This window comes from Castor canadensis, chromosome 7, assembly GCF_047511655.1.
Source record: "Castor canadensis chromosome 7, mCasCan1.hap1v2, whole genome shotgun sequence".
In the NCBI taxonomy this organism is placed as follows: domain Eukaryota; kingdom Metazoa; phylum Chordata; class Mammalia; order Rodentia; family Castoridae; genus Castor; species Castor canadensis.
This window is the reverse complement of record NC_133392.1, coordinates 20,583,894-20,597,339: the sequence shown is the minus strand read 5'-3', so window position 1 is coordinate 20,597,339 and position 13,446 is coordinate 20,583,894. Positions and strand designations below refer to the sequence as shown.

At 38.9% G+C, this 13,446-nt stretch overlaps 1 pseudogene; it reads left to right on the top strand.

Annotated features, from left to right (window-relative positions):
- The first annotated feature begins 480 nt into the window (after positions 1-480).
- LOC109698736 (cytochrome c oxidase subunit 7C, mitochondrial pseudogene) lies at positions 481-803 on the top strand (annotated as a pseudogene).
- Positions 804-13,446: the final 12,643 nt, after the last annotated feature.

The window sequence follows — 13,446 nt, the reverse complement described above, 5'->3', positions numbered from 1 at the left end:
ACAGGTGGTGTCAGTCAAGCTGGTCACTCCAGGCCCAAGAAATGGGAAGACAGGGAGATGGGGGAATGAAAACTCACATTGACTGAATGCCCATTTTGTGCAACATTTGTACAAGGCAGCGTTATAAATCACTCCTACTCCTTCTCAGAAAGGAAGAAATTGAGGTTCACAGAATGCAGGGGACTAAGCCAAGGTCATGCAGTGTGTAGATGGTGGGCAAGCCCCACCCAACCAGGTTAGTACTATGCGCTCTCAGAGCTCCAGAGTCGCCTGAGTGCTGAGCAGGAAGCCAAAGCTAATCTCAGGCAAAGAGAAGAATTCAGGAGCCCAGGCCCTTTCTTAGAAGCGGCACAAGGGAGAAACAGGTTGGCAGCAAAAAGATTTAGGAACAAGGTCGTGAGGCAAGGAGGACTTGGCCTAGTGTGGGCCCTTCTTCCGCTTGTCATCTCTGTGCCTTTTTGCAGAGCTTCCAACAGTGGCATGTTGGGGCAGAGCATCCGGAGGTTCACAACCTCTGTGGTCCATCAGCACCACTACAAGGAAGGCCCGGGGAAGAATATTCCATTTTCAGTGGAAAACAAATAGTGATTACTGGCTATGATGACCTTGTATTTTGGATCTGGATTTGCTGCTTCATTCTTTATAGTAAGACACCAACTGCTTAAGAAATAAGGATATTTTAATTCATCCATGTAACAGATACGAAGAATGTTTCAAGAGGGGTAGTCTCTTTGGAAAATGTATAAAACTCTTAAACTTACAGCATACTAGATATGTTTGTAAATAAACTCATGACATGAAAAAAAAAAGAAAAGAAGATTTGGGATCAGCTCAGCATGCAGCTTAACAGAAGACAGGCATGGTCCTGGAGCCTTGATGGGGCTGGTCCTGAATATGAGGGCTAAGGGAGCTTATTTTGGGGACTGATGAGAAGGGTAAATAAAGCCAAGGCATCATGACAGCAGGGCCAAGATTAAATATATTGGCTGAGATCATGGAATGAAGGAAATCCACTGGATCACCTCAGGTCTTAACAAAGGATTATGATCTTCTTAGTGTTGAGCTCCAAAACACTAAACCAACCAGACTACTGAAGGCTACAGAATACAAAACACATGTGAATAGAGCAGAAAGGATTGAGTGAACATTAACGTCCAGTGATATCACAGCATAAAGCCTTTATCTAAATAAGGAAAGGCACAAAAGAAAGGAGCCCTCAGTCCTCTTTTTCCAATTGCAGAAAATGGAGTCCATTCCAGGTATCCCATTTGAAACAAAGGAAGATTCTCAGGATAAAAGAGAAGGAGGTGATACCGTTGATGGTGAAGATTGAAAAAAAAAAAAAGCCAGAAAACAAGACTGTGGTGACTTTCTGTCAACCTGTTTCTCCCTTGTGCCACTTCTAAGAAAGGGCCTAGGCTTCTGAATTCTTCTCTTTGCCTGAGATTAGCTTTGGCTTCCTGCTCAGCACTCAGGCGACTCTGGAGCTCTGAGAGCGCATAGTACTAACCTGGTTGGGTGGAGCTTGTCCACCATCTACACCATTTACAAGCATGACCTTGGATTAGTCCCCTGCATTCTCTGTGTGGTGACTTACACAGAGGCCAGAAGACACCCTTCTCCCACAATGGACTCACCTGTTGGATGTGCCATGGGACAGAGCACCGGGACGCAATCAGCACACACTGCAGAGAGGTTCTCTAGAACTATACTGCATGTTCCACTTACATCTCAACTTCCCTCTGCCACATTTGGACATGCCATGTCTCCACTGACCCACTGCTGTGAGGGGCCCATCGGATGCATCTTCCTGTTCCCATCACACCCAGCTGAGGGGTCCATCAGAGTTTGCATTTCAGCCAAGCTTTCTTAAATGAATCTCACCTACTGTCCTGCCTATAGTCAATAGCTGGGCACAGTGACCTCTCAGGGGACACTGAGTGGCATTCACAGGCCAACCTCCATATCAGTATGAGAGAGCTCATGAAGGTCCTCCTCAGTCCCAATTAGTAACTGTAACTCACCCAGCTTCTCCAGCAGGCAGGTAGTCTCTGTCCTCTCCAAAGAATCACACTGCCATCTGCTGACAGAACGTGCAGGCAGGCCTCCCATGCAGCTGTGCCCACCCTGTAGGGTGTACTGGAAATTCCTGGTGCCTGACTCCTAGAGTAATGCCGTCCTAACCCCTAGCATGTGACACTGTCAGCTAGAGAAACCTCAGGCTCTTTTCCTTATGAAAAGATTAGCACTCTTGTCATTTTCTACAAAATTTTCTCTTGTCAAGATACGTGTGTTGTCCACCACACTACCTGGATACATCCACCCTTCTCTAAGAGAACATGGGAGGTGGAAAGAACCAGACACCTCCCTGCTCCATGACTCACCCTTCTCCAAAGGGCTTCACTATAGACCATAATACCAGGTCATAGCACCCAAGCAGGCTTAGACAAATTTTCTATAATGAGATCCGTTCATGTTTATTTCACATTTTAACAACTCAGAAATAAGGATGCATCTTACAGTCATGATACATCATGTGAAAACATTTTCTGCTACCTTCTGGAGAGATCAAGAAAGCACCAGTATAAATGTGTCTCACTTTAAATAGATTTATTATATGGTATATGAATTATATCCCAATAAAGCTGCAATCAAATTTTTTAATGTCTTAGTTGGGTTGGAAGACAGGGACAGACACAAAGATCTAACAATTGACAACACAGTCTACAGGTGCCTCTTCATTGGGTCCTCAACCAAACAGCAGGAGATGCAACCACTAATCTCACATTACAAGAGGGAAAAAGAGGCTCAGAGAGCTTGTCTTGCCCCAAGACTCACAGCTAGCACATGGTGCCATCTGCTTTGGAACCCAGGTTCCTAACCACTAGAGAACTGTCCTGTTAAATGGCACTTCTATAATGGAAATTTTTTTCTTAATATGAAAACAACCAAACTTTCTATTTTGACTTAAAACTTATTTGGACTAGGGTGTGTAGCTCAGTGGTACAGTGTCTGTGCCTAGAATTTGCAAGGCCCTAGATTCAGACCCAGGCACTACAAAAAAATAGAAATATATATATACATATGTATAATTTTTATATAAAACACATATAAAAGTACTATAAAAATTTATATATATATATATATATATTAAATAGGGGCAACAAAGATGTCCTATAATAGGTGAATGTATATAAAAACTGATAAATCTATTGTGTTCATTGCTTTTCTCATCTCTGACAAATACCTGACAGAAACAACTTAAAAGAAGAATATTTCTTTTGGCTCATAGTTTCAGAGGGTTTAGTCCAGTTGCTTGGCTCCATGAACTTGGGCAGAACATCATGGCAGCAGATGCGTGTGGTAGAGGAGAGCTGTTCACCTCATAGCAAGCAGGAAACAGAGAGAGAGAGACAGGAAACAGCTAGGGACAAGATACTGCCAGTCATCCTCTCCCAGTGAACTACTTCTGCCATCTATGTCCCACCTTCAGAATTTCCAGAATCTCCCAAAATAGCACCAGCAGCTGGGATCCAAGCCTCCAACACATGAACCTTTTTGGGTGACACTTCATATCCAGCCATAACATTTATACACTGGAATATTATTCGGTGATATAAATAAATAAATAATCAAACGCAGAAAAGACATAGATGAATATTAAGTACATACTGCTAAGTGAGAGAAGCCAGTCTGAAAAAAATGTATATACTATATCATTACAATTATATGATGTCTGAAAAAGATAGAACTATAATGGCAATAAAAAAAAATCAGTGCCCCTCCACTGGAGAAAGGAGGAGGGGAAGTGAGCTGCTCTCCACAGGAACTTTTAGTAAACAAAGCCTGCAATAGTAGACAGCTGACAGTAGGTGGCAGATGAGCCCTGCCTGAAATAGGGCAATAGTGGTTCACAAAGCTGTCTCCTGGCCCAACCACCTGGTGAGACTATAACAGAGCTACTGCTTAAATACCAACACCAGGACTGGATGCTGAAGGGGAAACACCAAAACTACTAAGACTGAAACTTCATTGTGCCTGAACCTGGGATTTTTTTGTTTGTTTGTTTCTTTCTTTCTTTCTTTCTTTCTTTCTTTCTTTCTTTCTTTCTCCTTTTCTTTTTTCCTTTTCTCTTTTCTTTTTCTTTTTTCTCTTTCTCTCTAAATGCTTGTTTAGTTCACTGTTGGTTAGTACACCATCCCTCCCTGTCAATTTCTTTGGGTTCTCTATTTTATTACTTTTTTTATTGTTTTATCTTTTTTTTTCCTCTTTTCTTATTCTTCTTACTCTTTCTTTCTAGATCTCATTACTTTTACTACTGTAAGCTAGTAAATACTAAATTATACACAGAACAGGGACACTAACAGCACCAAGTGGAACGATGGGAAGACATAAAAAGGATGTAAACCATTCTCCCCCAAAAAACAAATTAGTACAGGAGCCAGAGGGAAATGAAGAAAATGAATACCCAAGGAACCCAATGAAGCCCACAAGAACACTCTGAAAGAAGAAATCCTGCAAATAATCAATGAGAATTTCATAGAGATGATACTAGATATGGTCAACCAAAATGTACAGGAGACACTCAAGAAATTCCAAGACAACAAAAATAAAGAATATGAGAAAGCACAAGAACAAATAAAAGAAACCATAGAAGCCCTAAATAAACACCAAAGTGAAACAGAGAACACCATAAATAGAGAGATAAATGAATTAAGGACAAAAATTGACAATATTAAACAGGAAGTGACCCATGATATGGAAAACCTCAGAAAAAAGAACAAAACAGAAATACAAAACAAAATGAAAGGCCACTCCAGCAGACTATAACAAGCAGAAGACAAAATTTCAGAACTCGAAGATGAAATGGTAATTAAAGGAAACACTGAAGAAATACAAGTCAGACAACTCAAGACCTGTGAAAGGAATATGCAAGAACTCACCGACTCCATCAAAAGACCAAGCCTGAGAATCATGGGCATTGAGAAGGAGGAGAGGTGCGAGCAAAAGGGATTCATAATCTATTCAACAAAATAATAACAGAAAATTTCCCAAATCTAGAGAAAACTATGCCCATTCAGGTACAGGAAACCTCCAGGACACCAAACAGACTTGACCAAAATACAACTACCCTATGACATATTATCATTAAAACATCAAGCACAGAGAATAGAGAAAGAATATTGAAGGCTGTAAGAGAGAAAAAACAAATAACATATGAAGGTAAACCCATCAAAATCACAGCAGATTTCTCAATGGAAACCTTAAAAGAAAGAAGAGCATGGGGTGAGGTCTTCCAGGCACTGAATGAAAATAACTTCAACCCCAGGATACTCTACCCAGCAAAACTATCATTAAAATAGATGGAGCAATAAAAGTCTTCCATGATAAGCAGAAACTAAAACAATATATGACCACCAAGGCACCACTACAAAAGATTCTTCAAGGATTTCTGCACACAGAAAGTGAAAGCAAACAAAACCATGAAAGGGCAGGTAGTAGTAAACCACAGGAAAAGAAAAGGCAAGAAGCTAGAGAGCAACATTGATTTAGCTGCACACAGTCAAACCTTTAAACAAAAAAGACAAGTAAATGGCAGGAATCACCACATACCTATCAATACTAACACTGAATGTTAATGGACTTAATTCCCCCATCAAAAGACACCATTTGACAAACTGGATTAAAAAGGAAGATCCAACAATCTGTTGCTTACAGGGGACCCATTTCATCAACAGAAACAAGCACTGGCTTAGGGTGAAAGGCTGGAAGAAGATTTACCAAGCCAGTGGTCCCCAAAAACAGGCAGAAGTAGCAATACTTGTATCGGACAAAGTAGACTTCAAACCTACATTGATCAAATGAGATAAAGAAGGACACTTAATACTATTAAAAGGGGAAATACACCAAAATGAAATAACAATTATCAACCTATATGCACCCAACGTCAATGCACCCAATTTCACCAAACATACACTGAAAGACCTAAAAACATATATATACTCCAACACAGTGGTAGTGGAAGACTTTAAAACCCCCCTATCACCAATAGATAGGTCATCCAAACAAAAAATCAATAAAAATAAATAAATAATAATAAATATATAATATTTAATATATAATATATTATATATATATATAAATATATATAATAATAAATAATAAAATCTAAATCATACCATAGGTCAAATGGACCTAGCTGATGTCTACAGAATATTTCATCCAACTTCTGCACAATACACATTCTTCTCAACAGCCCATGGAACCTTCTCCAAACTGATCATATCTTAGGGCACAAAGCAAGCCTTAGCAAATATAAGAAAATAGAAATAATACCATGCATTCTATTTGATCACAATGCATTAAAACTAGAACTAAACAACAAAAACAATAGTAAAAAACATGCAAATAGTTGGAAGCTGAACAACACATTGCTCAATGATCAATGGGTCATTGATGAAATAAATGAGGAAATTAAAAGGCTCCTGGAAGTTAATGAAAATGAAAACACGACCTACTGGAACCCATGGAACATAGCAAAGGCAGTCCTGAGAGGAAAGTTTATAGCCATGAGTGCATATATTAAAAGGACAGAGAGATCTCAAATCAATGTCCCTAATGCTACATCTCAAACTCCTAGAAAAACAAGAACAAACAAGTCCCAAAACAAACAGAAGGAGAGAAATAATAAAAATAAGAGCTGAAATCAACGAAATAGAAAACAAAAAAAACATATAAAGAATTAATGAAACAAAAAGTTGGTTCTTTGAAAAAATAAACAAGATCGACAGACCCCTGGCAAACCTGACTAAAATGAGGAGAGAAAAAACCCAAATCAGTAAAATCAGAAATACAAAAGGGGAGATAACAACAAACACCACAGAAATCCAAGAAATCATCAGAGACTATGTTGAGAACCTATATTATAATAAATTTGAAAATCTTGAAGAAATGTACAGATTTCTAGATGCTTATAACTATCCAAAAATTGAACCAAGAGGTCATTACCTGAATAGATCTATAACACAAAATGAAATTGAAGCAGCAATAAAGAGTCTCCCACAAAAGTCCACAAAATAGAAAGGGAAGGAAAACTGCCTAACTCACTCTATGAAGCCAGTATTACACTCATCCCAAAACCAGGAAAAGACACCTCCAAAAAGAAGAACTATAGGCCAATCTCCTTAGTGAACATCGATGCAAAAATACTCAATAAAATAATGGCAAACTGAATCCAACAACACATCAAAAAGATCATCCACACAACCAAGTTGGCTTCATCCCATGAATGTAGGGGTGGTTCAACATATGCAAATCAATAAATGTAATACAGCACATTAATAGAAGCAAAGACAAAAACACTTGATCATCTCAATAGATGCAGAAAAAGCCTTTGACAGATTCCAACACCATTTCATGATAAAAGCTCTAAGAAAACTAGGAATAGAAGGAAAGTACCTCAACGTTATAAAAGCTATATGACAAACCTACAGCCAACACAATACTTAATGGTGAAAACCTGAAACCATTTCCCCTAAAATCAGGAATGAGACAAGGATGCCCACTGTCTCCACTCCTATTCAACATAATACTGGAATTCCTAGCCAGAGCAATTAGGCAAGAAGAAGAAATAAAAGGAATACAAACAAGTAAAGAAACTGTCAAAATATCCCTATTTGCAGACGATATAATTCTATACCTTATAGACCCAAAAAACTCTACCCAAAAACTCCTAGACCCCATCAACAGCTACAGTAAGGTGGCAGGATAAAAAATCAACATACAAAAATCATTAGCTTTTCTATACACCAAAAGTGAACAAACTGAGAAAGTATATATGAAAACAATTCCATTTACAGTAGCCTCAAAAAAAAAATCAAACAGCTAGGAGTAAACTTAACAAAGGATGTGAATGACCACTACAAAGAGAATTACAAACCCGTGAAGAAAGAGATCGAGGAAGATTACAGAAGATGGAAAGATCTCCTGTGCTCATGGATTGGCAGAATCAACATAGTAAAAATGGCTATACTACCAAAAGCAATCTACATGTTTAATGCAATTCCCATCAAAATTCTAAAGGTATTCATCACAGAGATTGAAAAATCTACCCTAAAATTCATTTGGAAACATAAAAGACCACGAATAGCCAAGGCAATATTCAGCAAAAAGAGCAATGCTGGAGGTATCACAATACTTGACTTCAAACTATATTATAAAGCAATAGCAATGAAAACAGCATGGTACTGGCACAAAAACAGACATGAAGACCAGTGGAACAGAATAGAGGACCCGGATATGAACCCATACAACTATACCCACCTTATTTTTGACAAAGGCACTAAAAATATACAATGGAGAAAAGACAGCCTCTTCAACAAAAGTTGTTGGGAAAAGTGGTTAGCCATCTGTAAAAAACTGAAACTAGATCCATGTTTATCACCCTATACTAGTATCAACTCAAAATGGATCAAGGACCTTAATATCAGACCCCAAACTCTAAAGTTGGAACAGGAAAGAGCAGGCAACACTCTGGAAGTATGTATAGGCAAGAACTTTCTCAATAGAACCTCAGCAGCTCAGCAACTAAGGGAAAGTATAGACAAATAGGACTTCATAAAACTAAAAATTTCTGCACAACAAAAGAATTAGTCTCTAAACTGAAGAGACTACCCACAGAGTGGGAGAAAATATTTGCCACCTACACATCAGACAAAGGACTGATAACAAGAATATATATGGAACTCAAAAAACTAAACTCTCCCAAAATTAATGAACCAATAAAGAAATGGGCAAGTGAACTAAACAGAACTTTCTCAAAAGAAGAAATTCAAATGGCCAAAAAACACATGAAAAAATGCTCACCATCTCTAGCCATAAAGGAAATGCAAATCAAAACCTCACTAAGATTCCATCTCACCCCTGTTCATTAAAAACACCACTAACAATAGGTGTTGGTGAGGATGTGGGGAAAAAGTAACACTTGTACACTGCTGGTGGGAATGTAAGCTAATACAACCACTCTGGAAAAAAATTTGGAGACTTCTGAAAAATCTAAACATAGATCTGTCATATGACCCAGCAATCCCACTCCTGGGGATATACCTAAAAGACTGTGGCACAGGTTACTCCAGAGGCACCTGCACACCCATGTTTATTGCAGCGCTATTCACGATAGCCAAGTTATGGAAACAGCCAAGATGACCCACTACTGATGAATGGATCAAGAAAAGGTGGTATTTATACACAATGGAATTCTACTCAGCCATGAAGAAAAATGAAATCTTATCATTTGCAAGTAAATGGATGGAACTGGAGAACATCATTCTGAGCGAGGTTAGTCAGACTCAGAAGACCAATAATTGTATGTTCTTCCTCATATGCGGATTTAGATCTAGGACAAATACAGCAATGTGATTGGACTTGGGTCACACGATAAGGTGAGAGCACACATGGGAGGTATGGGGATAGGTAGGAAACCCAAAAAACATGATAGTATTTGATGTCCTCACTGCAGAGGAACTAATACAGGAACTTTAAAGCAACAGAGGTCAATATGAGAAGGGGATCAGGAACTAGAGAAAAGGTCAGTTAGAGATGAATCAACTTAGAATGGAACACATTTATACATGGAAGCAATGCTAGGAATCTCTCTGTATAGCTATTCTTAACTCAACTAGCAAAAACGCTTTGTCATTCTTACTATTGTTTATACTCTCTCTTCAACAAAATTAGAGATAAGGGCAGAACAGGTTCTGCCTGAAAACAAGAGAGGGTGGGGCGGGGAGAGAGAGGGGCGAGGGTAGGGGAGAGAAATGGCCCAAACAATGTATGCACATATGAATAAATGAGAAAAAAATTAAATTTAATTTAAAAAACAGTGGTTTTGCCAGGAACTTGCAGGAAAACATGGAAACTTGAATAGGTAAAGCTAAGGGGATTTTTTTTCAGTTGGTAAAACTATCATGTATGACACTGTAATTATAGATGCCATGACACTATGCATTTATCAAAACCCATTGAAACATGCAGATTGAAGAGCAAACCTTAATGTGTGTAAATTAAAAAAAAAAAAAAAGCATTTAGGAGGTTGAGTGAATCTCACGATGGAACACAAAATGTGACCTGACAGTATTAAAAGGTATGAAACAATCTCATTGAAGGGAGGGGAGGGGAAAGGGTGCTGACCTAAGAAATTTGGGGAATAAATGGGCAGAGTGTGTAAAACCAGAGCAAAAGCACATGCACATAAGCACAGCATGTGAGAGGAAAAAGGTGTTCCACACAGTGGTCCAGGTCAACAATCCCAGCATGCCTACACATACACATGAGAACTGAACAATTAAGTGAAATGCATGGTGGGTGATGGGAACCAGATTTTTCATTGATGGAGTAGGAGGTTATAGGTAAGCAAGAGGAGATTATCATGGATAGAGTTGGATACATCAGTATGAATTCATGCTTAACCTGAAGTGGTTGCAATAGAAGCATTTGTAGAATTGTTATAGGAATCTATATACATGCTTTGTATACATACATATATTTCCCTGTCCCAGCTGAGAAAACCTAGAAGCAATGACAATCCAACAGCAAAGAACCCATCTACGTGGCCAGATCTTGTTTTTAAATACTTTTCTCCAATAAATGGAATTAGAGTTCCTTAGAGAAATGACTGACTCTAGGATGGATCGGGAAATACACACGATGAGCCTGGAGCATCCTGCAATATCAGAAATAAGGAAGCTTCCAAAACACAAATGCAAATTGATCAGAGTCTATCAAAGGGACAGAGGAGCCAACTGAAAAAGATCCCAACGGCCAAGGATGGAATAGTTTGAGCAATAAAATAAAGTAGTAATAAGTAACATTCAAAAATTTAAAATAAATACCCATATGTCTATATGGATATGAATAACTAAATGTGGGAAAAGAAATAAATCTCCCATGTGGAAGATTTCCAAATAACTTATATAACTACCTGGACCTCAAGAAGGCTGAGCATAACTTCCCACTACTTAATTGAGGCTACACATGGTGACTTACTACCAAAGAGTACATTATGGAAAGGGGGCTTAAAAGAGTAACTTCACAGTTGAGAAATAAGACAAAACTTCCTCAGTCAGGATCAATCAGATGATCAAGGTCAAAAACATCAGTAAAAAGTGATGGTATCATCCCTTGATGTGATGTTATGAAAATGGCACTTTACCTCTATGATCTTCCTCCTGAAAATGTAGAACACATTAATCATAAGAAACAATCCCAATGTAGGGATATTCCCCAAAACATTTGATCACTAGTCCTCAAAACTGTCAAATGCCATCAAAAATAGTCTGAGAGACTGTCACAACCTAAGAAGAAATGATAGCTAAATGTAATGTGGTGTTCTGAATGAGATCCTGCAACAGAAAGAGACATTAGATCAAAACTAAGAAACTGAATAAAGTATGGTCCTTAGTTAACAATGCATCAACATTAGCTCATTAATTCTGACAAATGTAGCATCTAACATAAACTGTTAATAACAAGAGAAACTGGGTATGGAGTATAAAGGAACTCTACTATTTTCAGAGTAAACCTAAAACTGTTCTAAGGTCTATTTTTAAAGAAAATGATAGAGGAAATGGGGAAGGAAGAAATGAGGGGAAATATACAGGATTAAAAACAAAATGTTCACCTCTCTCAAAAATGCAGATGCCTTGTCATAGTGAACAGCTGTTTGAGTGGTCACTGTATGCTCAGCAGTGAGCTAAGTGATTAGTGCACATTTTTTCACTTCATCCTCACACTGATAGCCACCATCAGTGGATACCATTACTGTTCCCTTTTCATAAATGATGAAACTGGAGGTCAGAGAAGATAGATAACTCCTGTTCAACATCACCAGCTAGAAAGTGGTGGGATGAATTCTGTTCTGCTCCCATCATTTCTCCCACTATGTTTGGGATATCTTCTTCCATTATGTCAATTAATAAATATTCATTATCTACTATGTTCCACGTTGTGGACAATACCACATAGCCAGTGTTGGGCCAGAAGTCTAGTGGGTGAAACATGGGAACAGTTAAATTTTAAAAAAGAAATATCAATCACACTTTGTGAAAAAAAATGAATGCAATAGAAACTTGGAGCAGGGACTTGTAGATGGAGCAATCAAGACCACTTCATGAGGGTCAGGTGGGACGTGCACTAGCTTCTCAAAAAGAAAAGGAATTAGATGGACGAAGGGTAGGAAGGGGCCCTCCAGGCGGAAAGGATGGGGCCAGTGGCTACACCACCTACTTACAGGGCAAATGTTGGGGAAGTAGCACTCCCACTTGCAAAGAGCCCTGGCCTGGTGCCCAGTACACCAGAAGTCAGGGTGGTGTCAGTCAATCTGGACCTCATATGATCCCTTCCAACTCTTAAAAGAATGTTTAGAATCCACCATGATGATTAGAATACAGAGCATTTTAAGTTGAGAAAGAGACCCTTGGCCAACTGACCTAGTGCATCTTTTGCAGCTTCTTCGAGTGGTGTAAATGTCTAAAACTACAATATCACACACACACACACACACACACACACACACACACGCACACACACACACACAGCTTCAGCTTTTCTTTAAACTCACTTTTTCCCTCTCCTGCAAACCCTCTTTATCCCATGACAAATTGAATGGAGATGGTACCTCCTGCATCTATATAGAGTATACCTATGCTCTCCACATTCCTATCCCAATCCCACCAGCTCTAACTCAACAGCCCACCTGACTGCTGTCAGTACTACTTCAAAAAAAAAACTTTGTGACCATTAATTTTAGCACAATACAGAAAACCACATAAAACAAACATGGAGCTTTTAAAAAAATAAAAAGTACTAGGATTTGAACTTAGGGCTTACTGTTTGCTAGACAACCACTCTTCCATTTGGGCCACCACCCCCGCCTGTTTAGCTTTATTTTTCAGGTAAGTTTCACACTTTTGCCCAGGCCAGCCTTGGACAGTGATCCCACTACCTCCACTTCCAGTGTAGCTGGAATTATAGGCATGGACCACCACACAACCAACTTGGGTTTTTTGTTGTTTTTTAGCGTCTTGGTAACTTTTTTTGCCCAGGATGGCCTAACTGTAATCCTTCTCTCTACCTCCCAAGTAGCTGGGAGCATGTGCCACCATGCCTGGCAAACACGGAGCTTAATAAACTATAATGGACATCCTTATAGTCACAATCCCATGTCACTCCATTTTCTTTTGAACTAAAGTATTGCTGTGAATACCACTCTTGGGGATATACCCAAAAGACTGTTACTCCAGAGGCACCTGCACACCCATGTTTATTGCGGCACTATTCACAATAGCCAAGTTATGGAAACAGCCAAGATGCCCCAGCACTGACGAATGGATTAAGAAAATGTGGTATCTATACACAATGGAATTTTATGCAGCCATGAAGAAGAACGAA